This window comes from Erpetoichthys calabaricus, chromosome 17, assembly GCF_900747795.2.
Source record: "Erpetoichthys calabaricus chromosome 17, fErpCal1.3, whole genome shotgun sequence".
Classification (NCBI taxonomy): domain Eukaryota; kingdom Metazoa; phylum Chordata; class Cladistia; order Polypteriformes; family Polypteridae; genus Erpetoichthys; species Erpetoichthys calabaricus.
This window is the reverse complement of record NC_041410.2, coordinates 11413536-11434387: the sequence shown is the minus strand read 5'-3', so window position 1 is coordinate 11434387 and position 20852 is coordinate 11413536. Positions and strand designations below refer to the sequence as shown.

At 43.5% G+C, this 20852-nt stretch overlaps 1 protein-coding gene and 1 long non-coding RNA gene across 2 annotated transcripts in view; one reads left to right on the top strand and one right to left on the bottom strand.

Annotated features, from left to right (window-relative positions):
- Positions 1 to 14216, top strand: part of LOC127526161 (uncharacterized) — a 268028-nt gene extending 253812 nt beyond the window's left edge. Inside the window, exon 2 of the long non-coding RNA XR_007933785.1 lies at positions 14032 to 14216. This is a non-coding gene — a long non-coding RNA (uncharacterized LOC127526161). The remainder of the gene's footprint in view (positions 1 to 14031) is intronic.
- The window catches only part of s1pr2 (sphingosine-1-phosphate receptor 2), a 198794-nt gene that overhangs the window by 78433 nt on the left and 99509 nt on the right, over positions 1 to 20852 (bottom strand). The window contains exon 2 of the mRNA XM_028822721.2: positions 14836 to 14960. The gene's annotated coding sequence lies outside the window, so the exon portion shown is untranslated. The remainder of the gene's footprint in view (positions 1 to 14835; positions 14961 to 20852) is intronic.

Sequence of the window (20852 nt, the reverse complement as noted above, 5' to 3'; positions counted from 1 at the left end):
ATCCATCTTTTTATTAAGCAGGGAGGTGTGGAGGAGAGGAAAAAGAGAAATAAAGGAGGAATTGTGTGTATTGGACAGCCATTATGAAGGTATTGTTGATAATAAATCGTCTGTTTGAACCCGGGACTTGTGTTTGTGCAGCAGTGTCTGAGGTTTGGAAGGCTGTAGCGCCCCTACTGGTCACAGTGCTTAACAAAGCAACCGAGCAGAGCTGAAAGGGGGCTTTAATCATTTAAGTTATCGGATTCTCCCTGAACTAGCATGTATGTACTGTATGTATGTATTGTGGACAATAAGGGGGCACCAGAGTAACACAGTCACGGGTTCAAACAAAGTGGTTTCTATTTCCAGAGAGTTCCTTGCCAAGTGTCGTCTTCTCAATAGATGTACACAACTCCCGTCTCCGTCCACTCCTTCCTGGCAAGCCTTGCCCACCTCCTCCTGACTCGGACCCCCCCTTCAGGGTGAGGTGGCTTCTTTTATACTGGACCTGGGAGTACAATGGAATAGCACTGGATGGCGTAAGCCCCACAAGACAGGGAGGTCTTCTTCCAGCAGTGCCCTCTGGCAGCACCCAAGGACCCCAAATCCCACATAACGCTGTCCATGCTGGGAACATGCCAGAGGAGCACTGCCATATATCATACTGGGGAAGGAAGAGTTCTTGCCAAACAGTCTATCCGTTAATCTTTCACACCGAAAGGAATAAAAGGCGAAGAATATTTACTGTTATGTAAAGATGGAATTAAAACGTTGTTCTTTACATAAAAGTGAATAAATATGTCAGCCAGGTTGTGACAGAGTCATGGTGCTTACAGAGGCAGCCTTGCCTGGAAATGGAGCTTATGCATCTCGAGTAGGAGTGAAGATGTTACGTTATGAGTCTCATTCAAAGGCCTTTCTTAGGACACTTTACACTCATCTTTAATTAAACGAAACTTTGGTTTTCCTTCCATAACTCAAAGACATGAGTGACTGGTAAAATCCACTTTAATAAAAAACACAAGTGTCTGTGTGCCAATCTGGTTGATATGGCTCGGTCATTTCAACAGAGGGCACAACAAAAACGTGTAGTAAAAAAATGTATTGCATTTATCTTTCCAAAAGATGATGCATTCCAAACGTTACCAAATCCCACACCGAATGGCATATAACAGAGACAGAAGCATTGCATTTGTCATTCCAACAGATGCCGCATTCCAAACATTAACACTAGTTTGACGACAGATGCCACATCCCACTGCATTACAAACATTTGTAGTTATAAAATGCTTTGCATCTATCTTTCCAACACATGCCACATTCCAAATGTTAACACTGCTTTTACAAATCCCATACCAAATGGCGTATTACAGAGACAGAAAAATTGCATTTGTTATTCCAACAAATGGCGCATTACAAACATTTGTAGTTATAAAATGCATTGCATTTATATTTCCAACAGAAGCTGCACTCCAAACATTAACACTGGTTTTATGACACATGCCACATCCTACTGCTTTTACAAATCCCATACCAAACAGTATATAACAGAGACAAAAGCATTGCATTTGTCATTCCAACAGATGGCATATTACAAACATCTGTAGCAATAAAATGTGTTCCATCTATCTCTCCAACAGATGCCACATTCCAAACATTAAGACTGCTTTTACAAATCCCGTACCAAACAGTATATAACAGAGACAGAGGCATTGCATTTGTCATGCCAACAGATTGTGCATTACAAACATTTGTAGTTATAAAATGCATTGCATTTATCTTTCCAACAGATGCCGCATTCCAAACATTAATGCTGGTTTTATGACAGATGCTACATTCCACTACTTTTACGATTCCCATACCAGAAGGCATATAACAGAGACAGAACCATTGCATTTGTCATTCTGACAGATGGTGGATTACAAACATTTGCAATAATGCATTTTATTACTACAAATGTTTGTGATGTGCCATCTGTTGGAATGCATGTTACTACTACACTCATTATAAACTACAGTAGGTTCCAACAGATGATGCACTACAAACATTAACACTGAGGCCAATGTCGATTACTTACCACTTCAAACTGTTTTAGTCGGGTAGCACAGCTAGTGGTGAAGATAAAGTGGCCTGACGCGTATAGACTGTGGCACTGTAGTGTTCAATGTGCAACCTCAGAGTGCTTAGATATACACATTCCGGCCACTTTATTAGGTACACCTTGCTAATAGCGGGTTGGACACCCTTTTGTTTTCATAACTGCCATAATTCTTATTGGCGTACATTCAACCCGGTGCTGCAAACATTCCTCAGGAATTTTACTCCAAATTGACATGATAGCATCACGCTGTTGCTGCAGATTTGTCGGCTGCACCTCCATGATGTGAATCTTCTGTTCCACCACATCCCAGAGGTGCTCTAGTGGATTGGGATCAGGTGACTGTGGAGACCATTTGACTCCAGTGAGCTCATCGTCATGTTCAAGACAGATAATATGAGCTTTGTGACATGGCATGTTAGCCTGCTGGAAGGAGCCATCAGAAGATGGTCACACTGCGGTCATAAAGGGATGGACACGGTCAGCAACAATACTCAGGTAGGATGTGGCATTTAATCGATGCTCAGTTGGTACTAAGGGGCCCAAAGTGTGCCAAGAAAATACCAACCACACCGCTACACCACCAGCACCAGCATCAAGCATTGATACAAGGGAGAATGGATCCCTGCTGTCATGTTGTTTACTCTACCATCCGAATGTCACAGCAGAAATCGAGACTCATCAGACCAGATAACGTTTTTCCAGTCTTCTGTTGTCCAATTGTGGTGATCCCATGTGAATTGTATCCTCAGTTGCCTGTTCTTAGCTGACAGGAGTGGCACCCAGTGTGGTCTCGTGTTGTTGCCCACCTGCTTCAAGGTTTGACGTGTTGTGTGTTCAGAGATGTTCTTCTGCACACCTCAGTTGAGTTCCTGTTGCCTTTCTATCAGCTCAGACCAGTCTGGCCATTCTCCTCTGACCTCTGGCATCAACAAGGCATTTTCACCCACAGAACTGCCACTCACAGATGTTTTCCTTTTCTCAGACCACTCTCTGTAAACCATAGAGATGGGTGTGGGTGAAAATTCCAGTAGATCAGCAGGTTCTGAAATCCTCAGAGCAGCCTGTCTGGCATCAACAACCATGTCACGTTCAGAGTCACTTCAGTCCCAATTGTTCTTCCCTATTTGGATACTCGGTTTGAACTTCAGCAGGTGGTCTTGATGACGTCTACAGGCCGAAATGCACTCAGTTGCTGCCACGTGATTGGCTGATTAGATATTTGAGTTAACAAGTAGTTGGACAGGTGTACCTAATAAAGTGGCCAGTGAGTGTATTTATAACCAGGATGACTGAACAATAAATTACTAAACTATACATTTAAACACACAACACAAATTATTTTAAAACACACTGTGAGAAGCAGCCCGGACACAGACAGACGGACTTCATTTTGCACCCAACAGATGTTCATTTACAGTATTTACAGTATTCAAATCTGCACAAACCCAGTGCCTCCAGCACCAAACCCCCAAAGTCCAGGCCTCTCTCTCCAGTGCCTGCCTTCTTCAGGCCACCTCCACTCCTCTCCAACACGACTCCAGTCCCTGTCTGAAGGCAGGCGGCCCCTTTTATGCACACCCGGATGGGCTCCAGGTGGTGCTTCCCAACACTCCTACTCCGACACTCCCGTGTGGCGGAAGTGCTGGCTGCGCACCCAGTAGGACTCCGGGTGTCCCCGTTCTTCTTCCCCCCAGCATTTCCGGGTGTGGCGGAAGTGCTGAAGTCCAGGGCTCTCTAGGGCAGCGGGTGACTCCAGTCCCTGGCCCCTACAGGGTTGGGCTTCCAAGCATTGCACCCGTGGCCCTCAACACAACCAGGGCGGTCGCCACCTCGGTGTCTGGAGGAGGTGCAAGCCGTCCTCCGGTCCTCTCGGGCGTCCCGGCTGGGTACCACCCCCAGCAGTCTGCCACAACACATTAAAACCTCAATCAACTAACATCTCTGTAACTTTATATATAAATATAATTCTGAAAATAGACCACCGCTCTTCCGATCATAAGCCACCCACTTAAACTAGAGCGCCAACTTTCTAGTTTAGCATTAAATCTTAACTGTACTTCAGGAAATCGCAGCTTTTGAAATTCTAGCTGTCAGGACAGATCTTAAAATGTGATTATGCAAATAACTTCCTGCCCAGCACTAAAACTGTCCTGAACTTTACAAGATCACTCGATGCGAGGACTTTTTTTTTCTTTCCCGTTGCATGTATAATTAAAACAAGTTCTCTCAAGAGAGACAAACCGTGACCAAAAAAAAAAAAAAAAATGTAACTTTCAGTCAGCTGTACGGAGCGAATCAGCTCCTTTGGATGAATATGATGGCTTTCATTTTATGCTCAAACCTCAACCGAAAAACAACCCTTCATCCAAAAATTTGGACTGCCACAGCAGTGAACTCCAAAATTCTCCCAATAAAATATGGCTTCATTAGTGTGATAAGGGGACGGTTACTTTAGACCACAGGTGTCGAACTCCGGTCCTCGAGGGCCGCAGTGGCTGCAGGTTTTCATTCTAACCATCTTCTTCATTAGTGAGCCGTTTTTACTGCTAATTAACTTCCTTTGCTTTAGTTTTAATTAACTTGACTCAGGCCCCTTAATTGTTTCTTTTTTCTTAATTAGTAGCCAAACAATAATGAGACATCAAACAAGCCACCATATGACAGAAAAAAACAGAAAAATCAACAGATTTGGAAATGTCTGCTGTGGCAGAATGAGAGCAGCAACAAGCCATTGAATTAGATAACAGGTTTATTTAACGGCAAGAATCAGCTTCTCATTAAGGGACTGGTTGGAGGGAAATTGGTTGGAGTTTGAAATCCCAGTTTAGCGGGTCAACTGTTGGCTCGTTTCATGTCTCATTTCTGTTTGGCTGCCATTTAATGAAGAAACAAATCGATTCAGAGGACTGAATCCTTAAAAACAGGGCTGTTGAAATGAAGGGAAAAGGAGTTAATTAGGAATGAAAACTGGTCACTGATTAGGAAAAGGGTTAGAATGAAGACCTGTAGCCACTGCGGCCCTCCAGGCCTGGAGTTCGACACCCCTGCTTTAGACTATCGGCAAACTCATCTAAGAGTTAGGCTGCCGAATTGCACTTCGGGGCAGAATTAAAAAAAACAAACAAAGCAAGGACGAGGTCCAAATCCTGGCTTGTATGCCCTCAGAGTACCCTACAGACCTTGTTGGCTCATAACAGTATTCTATTACATTCCAACAGGTGACGCACTACAAACATTAACACTGAGGCCAATGTCGATCACTTAACACTTCAAACCGTTTTAGTCGAGGAGCACAGCTAGTGGTGAAGATAAAGTGGCCTGACGTGTATAGACTGCGGCACCCTGTGACCATCCATCCATCCATTTTCCAAGCTGCTGAATCCGAACACAGGGTCACGGGGATCTGCTGGAGCCAATCCCAGCCAACACAGGGCACAAGGCAGGAACCAATCCTGGGCAGGGTGCCAATTCACCGCAGGACACACACAAACACACCCACACACCAAGCACACACAAGGGCCAATTTAGAATCGCCAATCCACCTAACCTGCATGTCTTTGGACTGTGGCACCCTGTGACCTTTCACCGAAATAAATGAGGCCGAAACTTCCGCTATCTATTATTTGTTTTCTGATTGTTAAATTCAATTTATTTTGGTAAAGTGTTCACAGTGTGCAACCTCAGAGTGTTTGCATATACACTCACCTGCATATTCATATCCCAAAATATACTGAGACACCTATGTGCTTAAATGAGGAGCCATTTTAGTAAACTTGTCTTTATATATAATGTGCTACTGTGGCTGTCTGTTTGTCTGTTCAGGATTTTAAATCACCTGCAGCTCACAAACCGTTGGACCTATTGACTTGAAATTTGGTACACATATACTATGTGACATCTACTATCCGCTTTCGGGGTGATGATTGACCTCCAAGGTTATTCCTGTTTTTATTTTTATTTTATTGTAGAATTAACTCTCAGCAGCGGCCAGCAGGGCCCATGCATATGGGCGCCGTTCTCATTCCCTACCACCTTCGTCGTCACTTCCCCTACGTCTTTATATCTTAAATCATTCTTAAGGCAGATTGAAGACTTAAGTGCCAGCCTAAGCGAAAAATTAAAGAAAATGTACTAAGTAATTGCAACACAAACACTTACTTAATCAGTTTTAACGCATGTCGACGAAAGAAGAGAAGAAGCAGGCCGCTAGGGTGGAGAAAGGTAGAGCTGCTCAGGAAACAGCAAGGGCATCAACCTCTGAGCAAACGAATGATAAACGTGCAGAGAAAGAGGATGAAAACTAGGAACGCTCAAGTCAGGTGTATTCACTGCATTCTATAGTGCAGTACGCCATTACTGGTAATGTAATAATATATGAGGTGAGACACAAAAATAACTGGACTGGCCTTGGGGCTTTCCTGGAAAACCGTTTGTAGGTCGGCCGGACGTGAATCATAGAACTACAATCCCCTCCTACACGCCCTCTCAAACCGCCGACTGGCTCGGTATATCCTGTGAATAGCCCAGTCAGTATTTGCACAACAATCGCTACACGAATTTCCACAATAATGTCGGTTGAAAACAATCGAACAGCAAATCAACATCAGATTTCTCATGAAATTGAACTTATGAAATGATAAAAACAGTGTACGGTCTCGTTCACAAGTTTTTGAGTGGCACAAACGTTTCAAGGACGGACAAGAAAATGTGGAAGACGTTCAACGCCCAGGTCGCCCACACTCGTCTCGGACGGATGAAAACAATCAAAATTTTGCCACTCGTAATATTGTAGCAATTTCTCAGATGGGTTTTTTCTGTTTTCGTAGCTTAAGGATGGCTTCTTTCATCTGCATGGAGAGCTCCTTTGACCGCATGTTGTCTGTTCACAGCAAAATCTTCCACATGCAAGCATCACACCTCAAATCAACTCCAGGCCTTTTATCTGCTTAATTGATAATGACGGACTTGACCACACCTGCCCATGAAATTGCCAAAGAGTCAATTGTCCAATTACTTTTGAGCCCCTGAAATGAAGGGATTGTGTTCAAAAAATGCTTTAGTTGCCTCCCATTTTTATACAATCGTTTTGTTCACCCCACTGAATTAAAGCTGAAAGTCTGCACTTCAACTGCATCGGAGTTGTTTAATTTCAAATTCATTGTGGTAATGTACAGAACCAAAAGTAGAAAAAAGTTGTCTCTGTCCAAATATTTATGGACCTAACTGTATATAATGCTACGGCCACTTTATTAGGTACACTTTACAAGTACCGGGTTGGAGTCCTTTTTACCTTCTGACCTGCCGCAATTTTTTGTGGCATCGATTCAACAAGGTGCTGGAAACATTCCTCTGCTTTTGTTCCACATTGACATGACAGCATTACACAGTTGCTGCACATCCAGGATGCAAGTCTCCCGTTCCACCACATCCCAAATGCGCTCTTCTGGATTGAGATCGGCTGACTGTGGAGGCCATTTGAGTCCAGTGAGATCATCGTCATGTTCAAGACACCAGTCTGAGATGATCTGAGCTTTGAGACATGGCATGTTATCCTGCTGGAAGGAGCCATCAGAAGATGGGCACACTGCTGTCATAAAGGGATGCCAATAATACTCAGGTAGGATGTGGCATTGAAACGATGCTCAGTTGGTACTAAGGGGCCCAAAGTGTGCCAAGAAAATATCCCCCACACCATTACACCACCACCAGTTTTCTATTACTGTCTATTAAGAATAACAAATGGTGTTGGCCCTGATGCTACCATAATGGCAACTTTAAGCGTTAGTAAGCAAAAAACGGACAGAAGATATGATGCATGAATTGTGGTCTTAACAATACCAAAGTCAAATGTGTGGAGTGTTTCAGTGCCTGCCTACTTTGTTTGCCATCCTGCCTCCCAGTGAGGACAGGAACCAGTGAGGCTTCAAGAACGTTGAAAAAGAAGGCTACCTGGGTGGGGCGTCCATGAGTCTGCCTGGGTCATTCAGCGCTTTACCAGTCAGCAAACCTGTGTTTTACGTGTGACTCTGTCTTCTTTTAGCTCTGAGTAGTGCACAGGCCATCTTGTATAATGCGATTCAGTCTGACAACACTTTGGATAAAAAATGTTCCTTTGCATTTCTTGACCAAAGATACCAGGATGCCGTGGCATTAAGGTGGAAACTAAGTGTGTCCTAACATAACGATCACAGGGAAAGAGAGGCAATGCTAGGTGAGGTGAACTGCATTAGTCAACAACAACTACACAGAAATGTTGTAGTGATATAACTACACAGCTTTAAAACGTCCATTGTGAAAAATCAGAAATAAACAAACAGGCCCTCATAATCTAAAAGAAGGTGTGATCCTGGCAGCAAAGATCTGATCAGTCACACAGCAGCTTCCGTTCTCTGTTAATGTCATGTCATCTGAAGTCCTGCACCAAGGCACCCCACAGAGTCTAGAGGACGTGACTGCCAGTTTAATTCTTGATTTCACTTACCTTGACTGGGCTCCAATCTATCTCTACAGTATATATTGTAAGAGGTAGCCCAGCCGCAGAGACAGACACGACAACGAGGTGTCCACAACACACACGTTTATTTACACAACTATTCACAATATTTACACGATTGCACAGTCCTTGGTTCCTTTCGGCCGCTTCCACTCCTGTCTCGCAAGCTCTGTCCTTCTTCCACCCGACTCTGGCTCCTCGAACGGAGTGAGGCGGCCCCTTTTATCTTGTCCCGGATGTGCTCCAGGTGCCTGACGAGGAACTTCCAACAGCACTCCCCAGTGTGGTGGAAGTGCTGCCCTTGCAGCCGGAAGCACTCCGGGCATAAACCATCCCCGGTCTGTCAGAACCTCCTAGTGCCCCAGGGATCAAGGACCGTCTGGGTGCCCAGGGAAAAGAAGTGCCACTCTGCTGGTTCCCCCTTCCTCCAGACATCCCGGCGGGGCAGGGTTCCTGGCCGTCTATCACAATATTGTGATATTTGCCCGGACACCACCAGTCGAAGACCACATCTTTATATAAAACAGGTTTATTTTTCGTTCTCCTTCAACACACAACTCAGTCCCACACAACACACTGTGCTTCTAGCCCCAATCACCTGCACTTCGGGCTTCTCTCTCAACGTCCCTGGGCCACCTGTCCTCTCTCTCCAGGAGCTTCGTCCTTCTCCTGCTCCCGACTCCAGCTCGGTGATTGGAGGGAGGCGGCCCCTCTTATCCTCACCCGGATGAGCCCCAGGTGCTCTACCTGACGTCACGTCCTGGTGTGGCGGAAGCGTCAGGAGAGCACCCGGAAGCACTCCGGGAGTCCCTGGAAGGATCAACGTCCATGGGTGTGGCGGAAGTAAATATATCCCGGGCTGCATGAGGTTCGGGGCGCCCCCTGGCGGTGGATACTGGCCCCAATGGGCTTGAGCCCCCCCCCTGCTCCCCTTCCGTGGGCCTCTTCTAATCCAGGGTGGTTGCCCCATTGTGGCCCGGAGGACAACTACGCCACAACCTGTTCCTTCCAGGCGTCCTGGCCGGGTCTGACCCCCAGCCTTCTTTGACAATATATAAAATCCAACATCTGTCTGTCTGCTTTTCACGAGAGGACTACTTAACGGATTTAGATCGGGTTTTTTTTTCTATAATTTGCTTGAACATTCCTGTTGATTTTGCGACTTCTCTCATTGTGCGAAGTATCATAGTTCACTTGTGGTAGTAATTTATTTGCACAAATCCGTGAGACACGCAGTGGGCCGAGGAGAGTGGGGTGGCCCTCCTCGCTCACGCGCCAGCCCCGGGTCATGTACCTTACCTCCACTTAGCTAGCGAACGAGAGAACTACTTAACGGATTTAGATCGGGTTTTTTTCTAGAATTTGCTTGAACATTCCGGTTGATTTTGCGACTTCTCTCATTGTGCGAAGTATCATAGTTCACTTGCAGTAGTAATTTATTTGCACGAATCCGTGAGACACGCAATGGGCCGAGGGGAGTGGGGTGGCCCTCCTCGCTCACGCGCCAGCCCCGGGTCATGTACCTTACCTCCGCTTAGCTAGCGAATGAGAGAACTACTTAACGGATTTAGATCGGGTTTTTTTCTAGAATTTGCTTGAACATTCCGGTTGATTTTGTGACTTCTCTCATCGCGCTAAGAATCATAGTTTGCTTGCAAGAGCGATATATTCGCACTAATCCGAGACAGAGGCTATGGGCCAAGGGGAGGGGGAAGAGTGACGTCAAGAGTAGGGAGCCGGGCGGGACCCTCCTCACTGTCCTGTTTCACTACTACGCGGGAGGGGCCGCGGGGGACGGCTACTCAAAAACAAATGGAAACAGCCGTGATCTATTCTGAATTGCCTTGGATTAAGTTGTCTACTAAATATGTAATGGTGACGTCATGGAGTACGTTTGCGTGCATTCAGATAACCCAGTTACTCACAGAAACCTGGCTTCTCAACTGCCATGTACAGTCGGTTAGAGAAACTGGGTTACTGGTCTCTGAGAATATAGGTTAGCACGCGGAGTTTTCTCCACGAGTAGCACGGTTATGTGGCCATGTAAATGCTTAACCAGGCTACAGTTAAGTATTTGGTAGTCTGTGTACGTCCACTTGCACTGTAGTCGCCTGCGCACTTGTTAGCTTTACACGCTTTCAGCAGCTACAGGTAGAAGAGAGCACAAGATAAATTCCCACAGGCAAAATGCTCGGGCGGTCTCTTTATTCTTTCTCCCGGCTGAAGTAATACAATACAATTTATTTTTGTGTAGCTCAAAATTACACAAGGAGTGCCGCAATGGGCTTTAACTGGCTCTGCCTTTTGACAGCCCCCCAGCCTTGACTCTGTAAGAGGACAAGGAAACAAACCCTTGTAGGGAAACAAATGGAAGAAACCTTGAGAAAGGCAATTCAAAGAGAGACCCCTTTCCAGGTAGGTTAGGTGTGGGTCAATACAATACAGTAATCCCTCGCTATATCGCGCTTCGCCTTTCGCGGCTTCACTCCATCGCGGATTTTATATATAAGCATATTTAAATATATATCGCGGATTTTTCGCTGCTTCGCGGGTTTCTGCGGACAATGGGTCTTTTAATTTCTGGTACATGCTTCCTCAGTTGGTTTGCCCAGTTGATTTCATACAAGGGACGCTATTGGCAGATGGCTGAGAAGCTACCCAGCTTACTTTTCTCTCTGTCTTGCGCTGACTTTCTCTGATCCTGACGTAGGGGGATTGAGCAGGGGGGCTGTTCGCACACCTAGGCGATACGGACGCTCGTCTAAAAATGCTGAAAGATTATCTTCACGTTGCTATCTTTTGTGCAGCTGCTTCCTGAAACGACATGCTGCACGGTGCTTCGCATACTTAAAAGCTCGAAGGGCACGTATTGATTTTTGATTGAAAAACAAACTCTGTCTCTGTCTCACTCTCACTCTCTATCTCTCTCTGCTCCTGACGGAGGGGGTGTGAGCTGCCGCCTTCAACAGCTTTGTGCCGCGGTACTTCGCATACTTAAAAGCCAAACAGCCCTATTGATTTGTTTGCTTTTCTCTCTATCTCTCTGACAGCCTGTGCTCCTGACACGCACTCCTTTGAAGAGGAAGATATGTTTGCATTCTTTTAATTGTGAGACGGAACTGTCATCTCTGTCTTGTCATGGAGCACAGTTCAAACTTTTGAAAAAGAGACAAATGTTTGTTTGCAGTGTTTGAATAACGTTCCTGTCTCTCTACAACCTCCTGTGTTTCTGCACAAATCTGTGACCCAAGCATGACAATATAAAAATAACCATATAAACATATGGTTTCTACTTCGCGGATTTTCTTATTTCGCGGGTGGCTCTGGAACACAACCCCCGCGATGGAGGAGGGATTACTGTACACAGAACAGAACACAAGCAATCCTCAATATAATATAATAGTGTGATAGAAATATTACAAGTACAGAGCCGAATGTAACAGAAGATGATATCACATAATAGGATTTGGATTTATTCAGAGTCCTGGAGACCTCAGCCATCAAGCCGTCTCCCCCCTATTGGCCATTCCACAGCTGAGTCAATGCTGGGCCAACCAATCCGATGAAAGGACCCCTCTCCCTGATGATTCCTGCCATCCTCCGTCAGAGATGAGGGGGGGCAGTGGCACCAAGTGAAATAATCTGTCTCAGTATTTTCAAAAATCGCTAAATGTTTGTTGATGAGCTTAACGCACAGTGCTAAGCAGTGGTGGCTCTGCGGCTAAGGATCTGCGCTGGTATCCAGAAGGTTCCCCATTACTGTCAAAAGGAACAAGGCCTCTTAACCTGCAACTGCTCCATGGGCGCTCGCTGTACAATGGCTGACCCTGCACTCTGACCTCTAAGGGGTATGTGTGAAAACTAATAAATTCCTAATACAAGTAATTGTAGAAGGCGAAATAAAGAACAAAACAAACAAACAAAGCTCGGCAGCACAATCTCGGGAGATGTGTTGGAGAATGTCACAAATGTACGTGCACATGTACCATAAATGGAGGTTTTTAAGAAACCGGACTTCTGCCTTAACCGGGTTACTCACCTCACCTCATCCTGGCTTTGTGTAAACGCACTGCTTGTTTATTGCCTACCTGCTGTATGTGACATCCCTCCTCTGACCTTCTCAGTTCTAGAACGCCCTGCCCTCATCATGTGACTTCTGCAACATCGGTATTGCTTGGCAACAACCAGAGAGGGGAGGAGCCAGAGAGAAAAAAGTGACACCAAAAAGGGAGGGGTCAGGGACAGTTCCCAGCCCTGAAATGCAAATTAGGGGACCGCGCCTATTCCTGATAATATTGGACAGGGAGCCATTACAGTCGAGCCCCTTGAGCAGTAAAGTGTTTTTTTACGAATGGTCTTTCAGGTGGCAGCAATTTGAACATGCTGCAGTCTGTTTAGCAGTCAAGCAGGAAGACCATTAAAAATAAATGAAGGCATGACAGAATAAAGGAGGAAGGTTCAGACTGTTACAATGTCATATAGTATTTGATTGAAAGACATCCTGGTTGCTTTTACATGTGATTTTTCAAATGTGCTGTCTAGCAGGACTCCGAAGCTAGAGATCAGAAACATCTGCAAGAGGGGATGGACAAAAATGATTGCTAAGTTGTCCAAGTAGGTTGGAGTGTGTGTGTGTTCTGTGTGTTTGTGTGTTCTGTGGGGTATCCTGCAGTGCTTCTCTATCCCAAATGGGACCAGCAGACTATTCCAGCAACTGTACTTGCATCTTAATCATCATAAATCGTTTGCAACTAGTGCAGAATACAGCTGCTAGAATCCTAACTAGGAAAAGAAATTCTGAGCACATTTCTCCAGTTTTGATGTCACTACAATGGTTACCTGTGTCATTCAGGATTGACTTTAAAATTCTGCTTATGGTTTATAAAGCCTTAAATAATCTCGCCCCATCTTATATATCGGAATGTCTGACACCTTATATTCCAAATCGTAACCTTAGATCCGCAAATGAGTGTCTCCTTAGAATTCTAAGAGCTAAACTTAAATGCTGTTATGCACCTAAAATCTGGAATGGCCTGCCAGTAGGAATTCGCCAGGCTGATACGGTGGAGCACTTTAAAAAACTGCTGAACACACATTATTTTAACATGGCTTTCTCATAACTTCACTTTAATTTAATCCTGATACTCTGTATATTCAATTCATTATAATAGCTATTCATGGTGGCTCTAAAATCCGTATTAACCCCTACTCTCTCTTCTGTTTCTTTTTATGGTTTCTTTGTGGTGGCGGCGCTACTCAAAGCAACGTGATGTTCCAACATTGATGGATTAAAAGCCAGAAGTCTGCATGACCATCATCATCAAGTCCTTCCGTGAGAACCCTAAATACAAAGAGGACTATTTCATTTACGTTAGGTAGAATGCCCAGAGAGGACTGGGTGGTCTCGTGGCCTGGAACCCCTGCAGATTTTATTTTTTTCTCCAGCCATCTGGAGTTTTTTTTTTTTTTTTTTTTTTCTGTCCCCCCTGGCCATCGGACCTTACTCTTATTCTATGTTAATTAATGTTGACTTATTTTAATTTCTTACTTTGTCTTTTATTTTTCTTTTCTTCATTATGTAAAGCACTTTGAGCTACATTTTTTGTATGAAAATGTGCAATATAAATAAATGTTGTTGTTGTTGTTAATGGGTGAAAAAGTGTTAACCATACACCAAGCCATGAACTGACGGCACTACAGAGTGTGACACCTCGGTCTCCGAAACCGTTTCACTTTTTGATCTTCCAAAATGCTGTGTGGTAGCAGCAATGCCAGGTGGTATGGCATACTTACAAAAGTACCGGAATTTAAATCATAAGGGTGCTGACGCAACTACCGTGTGGCCCTTACCAAGTTTCTTATCCTGCTCTGGTAAGCCACCATGATTAATGGTGTCAGGCTGAGGTGGGCTGTGATCTTCCTGACAGCATTGGGGGCAAGGCAGGAAACATCCCAGAAAGGTGCCCAGTTCAATACAGACATGCAGATGATTGAACGGAGATGATGAGTATCTATAGGACTGGACTCGGAATGCTGGAACCATCAGGCAGCAGGAACAACCACTGCATTACCATACTTCCCAGTTAAATATATACAATAAGCATAATAACAACAAACATAGTAATGATAATGTTACTCTATATACAAATGTGTCACCTGTTGCCACTTGACAAAAAGAAAGGGAGTCAAGTGTCAAAAACATGAAAACAGACGATACAAATTAAAGCTAGCAGAGCTCTTTAAAAACTGAAATTATTACCTGAACAGGATGTGGACACATCTGTGTGAAGCAATAATCTGGTGGCGGAGATGACTAGCAGATTGTTTTTTTCTCAAAAACTGGTGCTGGAACCGTAGTCCATTTTTAGCAGGGTCTGCATCTTCCTATAAAAATATAAAGAAGCTTTGGTCAGTGGAAATATAACATAATAACTGGTTAGAGAGGCTAGTCTTATAAAACATGGCCTTTATTCGCTCTTGTTGTGCACGCACACACAAAGAACAAGGATGTTATAGCTGAAGATTTTCTTGTGTTCAGATACAGCTCTCCATGGTAAATAGCACTGATTATTCATTGGTTTTACTTTAAAGTTATGTCATTGAAAACACAAAGCAATCCAGCTAATGAGCGGACCTCACCTCACTAAAACACGACAGAAAGGCGTGTGACCAAGTGGATGACGGGTCATGAGGGGCTCACTGTGTGCTCACTTAACAGACTGGAGATTCAACTGTAAAAAATATGAAGAGAATTCTACTATACACTTGTGATTTGTAAGTCACTTTGTATAAAACCTTCCTCTGCATTAGTTGTTCTCAAAGTGTGGCCCATGGATCACCTGTGGTTGTGAGTGTGAGGCAAGTGGTCCACTAGGTGACAGTCGCCCTATCTGAGCAGAGTGACGTGACGTTAGTCAAATAAGTACCTACTTAACAAATGTATTTATACAATAATAAAAATGAGGATGCCTAACCTTTCACACTCCTAAGTGAACTTCCTCACTGTAAGGACCAGAGAAAATGGCCATGCAGAGAACTTTAACTTCTGTTCCACCACTACCCATTACGATGTTCTCCACGAATAGCAAAATCTCTCTAATTCTACATTTCTTCAAATTTGCAGTCTCTTTATGTAATTAGATAGATAGATAGATAGATAGATAGATAGATAGATAGATAGATAGATAGATAGATAGATAGATAGATAGATAGATAGATAGATAGATAGATAGATAGATAGATAGATAGATAGATAGATAGATAGGCACTATACTGTATAGTTATACACAATAGATAGATAGATAGATAGATAGATAGATAGATAGATAGATAGATAGATAGATAGATAGATAGATAGATAGATAGATAGATAGATAGATAGATAGATAGATAGGCACTATACTGTATAGTTATACACAATAGATAGATAGATAGATAGATAGATAGATAGATAGATAGATAGATAGATAGATAGATAGATAGATAGATAGATAGATAGATAGATAGATAGATAGATAGATAGATACTTTATTAATCCCAATGGGAAATTCACATTCTCCAGCAGCAGCATACAGATACAATAAATAATATTAAATTAAAGATTGATAATAATGCAGGTGAAAAACAGACAATAACTTTGTATAATGTTAAATGTTAACTTTTACCCCCCCGGGTGGAATTGAAGAGTCGCATAGTTTGGGGGAGGAACGATCTCCTCAATCTGTCAGTGGAGCAGGACGGTGACAGCAGATCTATATAATAGATAGATAGATAGATAGATAGATAGATAGATAGATAGATAGATAGATAGATAGATAGATAGATAGATAGATAGATAGATAGATAGATAGATAGATAGATAAGAAAGGCACTATATGACAAGGATAGACAGACAGATGTGAAAGGCACTATATAATACATAGATCGAGAGGTAGACAAAACCTTATTTGTCCCCAGGGGGAAATTTGGCTTTTAACTGAAGATCTTCAAACAGATAAATACATAAATATTCACATGTGGTTATATAAGTAAATCCATAGATACATATATCTTCTTCTTTCGACTGCTCTGTTATATATACACACACACATATATATATATATATATATATATATATATATATATATAAATCGTGTCATTTTCACATGCACATGTGAGGCAGCTTTAAGGCTCTAGTGAATGTAGTTACCCACCAAGCCAGGGGTTGGCGCTGTTAAGTGATCCTTTCTCTCGCTCTCTCTCTCTTGATTGACAGCCCTCCTATCACTAACATCATTTCCTGTGCCATCCTCCTTGCCCCGCCCCTTACTGCTGTCTAGCCTCATAAGCCCTTACTTAGTCCAGTTCTGTTTTGGACTCGTGTCTACAGTTAATTTCATGTTTGTTTCCCTCAAATCTTTCAGATTATAAGGGGTCACCAAGGTGGTGCCCCAGCTCTTTATCGGTGTTCCTTGTATCATTTTTAAATATACATACACATAATATGGTCAGAACACCCACCAAATGTTCATGTTTTTATAGAAATTTGTGTTTTTGTATATCAAGGTACCATGAAATTGATTTAAAAATGAAACTCAAGACATTACTAGTGTTGCACTGGCTCCAACCTGGGACTTTGAAACACAAATCCTCCAATGTTTGATTTAAAAGTTTATATTTCGGTGTTGTAAAACTCACAGAGTATTTATAAAAGGGATTTACAACTGCTAGCTGCTGGTGGCCCACTGTATCTCGGATTTTGAAAAAGTGGCACTCTGTCTCAAACACCTTGAGGACTACTGATCTAAATAAATGTGTTAAAATGATTTGACACAATTGCGTATTCAATGTCAAGGTAAACTTTATTATCACATAGTGGGAAACGCTGCCATTCCACCATGTGGCACAGTCACACCCACACCAGGCCAACTTAAAATCAACATTTAACTTGTTCTGCGTATCTTTAGAGTGTTGAAGGAAAACTGGAAAACTCCACACTGACACAGGGAGAATATTTACACTATAAACAGGCAAATTTGATCTTGAATTCAGGCACTAACTGCTGAGCCACTCCGGAGTAGTTACCACTGCAGCAAATGAATATCTTTTGCTGGTAATGGAAGAACAATTAAAACTAGGCCTGCTTCAGGTCCTTGCGCTAATAAGAACGTGACAATAGTGTGACAGCAGGGTTGTCACTGTGCCACTCAGAATGACACCAAACACATCACTAATTTGCATTTATATCACACATTTGGACTAATCGGCATGACATTACAATTCCAAAGCTGACTTTGATTCTTAAAGTGCTTTGACTTCCACTCGGCCTCTTGTTGAGTTTTGAAACACTCAGCCTAATGGTTTAACAGTTCAGAACTTTACGCGAAGAAGCCGCTGTATTTGAACTTGTTTTTCCGAGGCTTGTGTCCCCATCTCTGCTGCCATTTCCGTTTTCATCTGCTTTGTATTGTGGTTAAGGCACTTAAATGTAAACCATATGGCTGCCGGTGTAGTCCCTGCCGGAGACTCACTGTGTGACCTGCTGCTACTCCACTTGCTGGATATAAAAATAAAAAATGATACTGCATGGGTGAAGTTTGTTATGGAGATGCACTTTATTGAGTAAATGTTCGTATGCATGTTATTGTGAGACAGACGGATTCTCACGAGTAGTGATGGCGGCCACCGTGTTTGACGTCTTTGTAAAGCACTTTGACAGCTACAGCGTTTGTACTAAATAAAATGTGCAATTGAAATAAACGTTGCTGCTGGCAAACATCTTCTGTTTCTTTATTCCTTTTTTAAAGCTGACACCATCTCTGAACAAAAGGGGGATTTCGGTGCTGATTTTGTAACTGATCACAATAAAAACGGGCTGTAGGTGCTTTCCGATGTGTGGATTATGCATCTCTTATATTTCACATCCATTCACCATTCCACACAATCACATGGGGGCTGAAATCTCTCCTGGCAGCAGCAGGTGCCAACCCTGAATGTAGTGAATCCGATACCAGGCCTTCTCCTGTTAAGTGTAGTTGTGTGGTGCCGTTGCCTGGAAGGGGCCTATTCAAGATTACAACTTTATAATGTAAAACTAGGGGGCTTCGCCATCTGCTCGCTTTGCTTGCCAACCCCCCGGCCTGCGCTACGCGCCAGCCACTTCGCGTCTCTGCCGCTCGCATATGTGGATTTCACTTTCACCAAACAGCAAATTAATTCTCGTGGATACGCCTCTTCATTGGGAAGAAACACTGCTTTTCCCTGATGGCAACACAAATTAGATGATCTACAAGTCTCCGACTTAAAAGTTTAAAGCCAAACAATATCTACATACTTCTGTCATATCTCCTATGTCCATATATTCAACTTCTTTTGGCTGTTCAGTTATTTCACAGAGTAATAATTTCCATTTGTTAGCGCTAATGCGATCTTTACTATCAGTTTTTTGAGACTTTCGAATTTTCGTACTTCCATTATCTCTAACCTGCTCTGCATGTGTATCACGCCAGCATTTTTGAACCTCTTTATCACATTCTACTTTGCCTTCTACTCTTTGTCTTTTATTTCCAAGAGTGCAGGAACTGTGCCTGACAATAGCATTCACACGAATGAGACGTGATTGGACCATGGGCGTGGCTGTCAATGTTTGAGAGGAGGGCGGGACTTACTGGTCAAAATCTCTTGGCAAAAAGTCTCATCTCGCGGGAGTTGAAATTATCTCTGAGAAAGTCTCGTCCCAGGATTTCCTTTTATAATAGAGAGAAATAAACTTTAAAGTCTGGTAGAAAGAAGGCCGCACTGAAGGTGGCACTGTGGAGTTCTCCGAAGTCCAAAGCAGATCACCTCAAGCTGTACAATGAAATGATGCGGCAGGTGAAGCAGGTCCCCCTACGAGCACTGTGGCAGCAGCACAGGCAGGACAAAAAGCCAAGTACTTCATTAATACAATTTATTTTTGTGTAGCCCAAAATCACACAAGGAGTGCCGCAATGGGCTTTAACAGGCCCTGCCCTTTGACAGCCCCCCAGCGTTGACTCTCTAAGAGAACCCTTGTAAGGAAAAAAAATGGAAGAAACCTTGAGAAAGGCAATTTAAAGAGAGACTCCTTTCCAGGTAGGTTGGGCGTGCAGTGGGTATCAAAAATAAAAAAGGGGGTCAATACAATACACAGAACATGACACAAGCAATCCTCAAAACAGTATAATAATAAAATAAAAATATTACAAGTACGGGGCAGAATTTAACAGTAGATGATATCTCATAATACAATTTGGATTTGTTTAGAGTCCTGGAGATGAAGGCCACAAGCCGCCTCCTCCTATTGGCCAATCCACAGCTGAGACACGCTGGGCCAGCCAATCCGATGAAAGGACTCCTCTACCCCACGATTCCTGCGATCCTACATCAGAGATGACTTTACCTTAGGCAGGCAGAACAACTTGGCAGGTGGGCAGTGGCACCAAGTGCCACATTTGAGTAAAGAAGCCAGTGCCACAGCTGAAGAGTGGACCAACGAGAGGACTTTGGTTGGCTGCCCATGCAGCTGGCATCACTCAGGTTTTCTGTACAGGAGGAGTGAAGCTGCGAGTGCAGGTGATGCAAGATATTATTCAAATAATGTGGAGGGAATTGAAATGTCGCTATATCGGGGTGGTGGGGTCTGACCGGATTGGCAGAGGTGGGCCGAGAATGCCAGTACAAGCAGCCTAGAGCAATCATGTCGGGAGTATTAGGAGTAACACGAGAGCTGCGGTGTACACCGAGAACACCGAGACAGGACACTACAGCCACGTGTCAGACGTCAAGAGCCACAGACGATGTGACCTTAATGCTTCTGCTGTGCAAGATGAAAATAAAGTCTGAGAAATTAAAAATAAATAAATAAATCAATTTTAAGAAAAAGTCTGGTAGTCTACGCTTTGTATAATAGAAAAAATGTAAAATTATTATAAGGGTGGCACAGCAGCAGTAAGGAGACCAGGGGTCACATCCCGGGGCCTGGAGATGGCATGGCTCTCTGTGTCTGCGTGGTTTTCCTCCCACAATCCAAAGACATGCAGGTTAGGTGGACTGGCATGTCTCTGTGTGTGTGTGTGTGTGTGTGTGTGTGTGTGTGTGTGTGTGTGTGTGTGTGTGTGATGGCCCAGTTTTAATCCTGACATGGATCGTGAAACTTCTAAAACCGACTTACTGAACTCTGTCCACGGTGGGCTACAGTGCCTGCACAGCCCTCCCAACGTACCACACGCACATCTTCTGACATGTTATCTACTAGCAAGTCCGCTATTTAAAATAAAA